This window comes from Humulus lupulus, chromosome 5 (genome assembly GCF_963169125.1).
Source record: "Humulus lupulus chromosome 5, drHumLupu1.1, whole genome shotgun sequence".
Taxonomy (NCBI): Eukaryota; Viridiplantae; Streptophyta; class Magnoliopsida; order Rosales; family Cannabaceae; genus Humulus; species Humulus lupulus.
In genome coordinates, this window is record NC_084797.1 from 106,366,988 (window position 1) to 106,368,444 (window position 1,457).

Here is a 1,457-nt window from a genome sequence, read left to right on the forward strand (position 1 = left end):
GGGGTCTATGTCTCAGCTCATTAGCTAGCTGCCCAACTTGGTTTTCTAAGTTTCTCAATGATGAAGCTTGGCTTTGGATCATGGATTTATTCTTCACTATATACTCCTTCAACATGTTCTCAAGAGAGCTAGATTGCATTGCTTGTTGTTGTGGTGCTTGTGGGGAATAACCCGGTGGGAAATTTGGTCTTGGAGGCATAGAAGAGTTGCTAGGGCCAGCCCCTTGATTACTCCACGAGAAGTTGGGATGTTGCCTCCATGATGGGTTGTAGGAATTAGAATAAGGGCTATTCCTATTTTGGTTGCCCATGTAACACACAAATGTTGGATTGGAAGGACGGTTGTCAAAAGTATGACCCTCACCACAATACACACAAGAAATGTTCTCCATTTTCCCAAATTGTGTCCCCATAGGCTGCCCCACTGATTGATTCATCCCCATATTCATTGTCTTGAGCATATTAGAAATAGAGGATACTTGGGCTGCCAAAGAAGTGATGGCATCTACATCATGAATACCAGCCACCTTTCTGCCTGTAGACAATCTAGAAGTAGGCCACCGGTAGTTGTTGTTGGATATCCTCTCAAGTATTTCATATGCCTCATTATAGGACTTAGCAAGAAGAGCCTCGTTCGCTGAAGCATCAACCACCATTCTAGTGTGGGCATTTAGGCCATTATAAAATGTCTCCATCTGGATTCAATGAGGAATGCCATGATGAGGGCATTTGCGCAACAACTCCTTAAACCGCTCCCATGCCTCATATAAAGATTCTTCATCAATGAAATGAAGTAATCTCGTTGCAGAGCTTGGCATTCTTAGTGGGAGGAAAATACTTCATCAAAAACCGCTCTGCCAACTCTTGCCAAGTACTCACAGAATCAGATGAAAAAGAGTTCAACCAAGCTCTGGCTCTGTCTCTCAAGGAGTATGGGAACAACTTTAGTCTCAATGCATCCTCTGTCATTCAGGGCAGCTTGAAAGAGTCACTTACTTCAATGAACAAGCGAAGGTGAAGGTGAGGATCCTCTGTTGGCATCCCACTAAACTGAGCCACAATTTGAAGCATCTGGAACATGACTGGCTTCAATTCAAACTGGGCTGCCTGAATTTTTGGTTTGATGATGCCTGGATTGAGCTCATTGAAGAGGGGGAGAGCATATTTCCAGATAGCACGATCTCTGTCATCAGCCACAATAACTGCATTTTGCTCGTTGTTGGCACCCACTCCCCCTTGAGCTACTCGATCTTGAGCAACTCCTGCTATATTTACTGGTGGATCATGAGCGACTCCTGATAGATTTGCTGCCCTCTGGGCAGCACCGTGTTGAGCCCCTTGCTCAGCATCCATCACTACTACTTCTCTTTTTGACTTTTGTATTCTTCTCGTTCATACACTGTATGAACCTGAAATTGCACGAGAATCACCCAAGTTAGTACAAAAACAATTGAAACC

At 44.1% G+C, this 1,457-nt stretch overlaps 1 non-coding gene across 1 annotated transcript; it reads left to right on the forward strand.

The window, feature by feature from the left end:
• Positions 1-710: 710 nt before the first annotated feature.
• LOC133780868 (small nucleolar RNA R71) lies at positions 711-812 on the forward strand. The gene has a single exon (XR_009869676.1). It is a non-coding gene; the product is annotated as a small nucleolar RNA R71 (small nucleolar RNA).
• Positions 813-1,457: the final 645 nt, after the last annotated feature.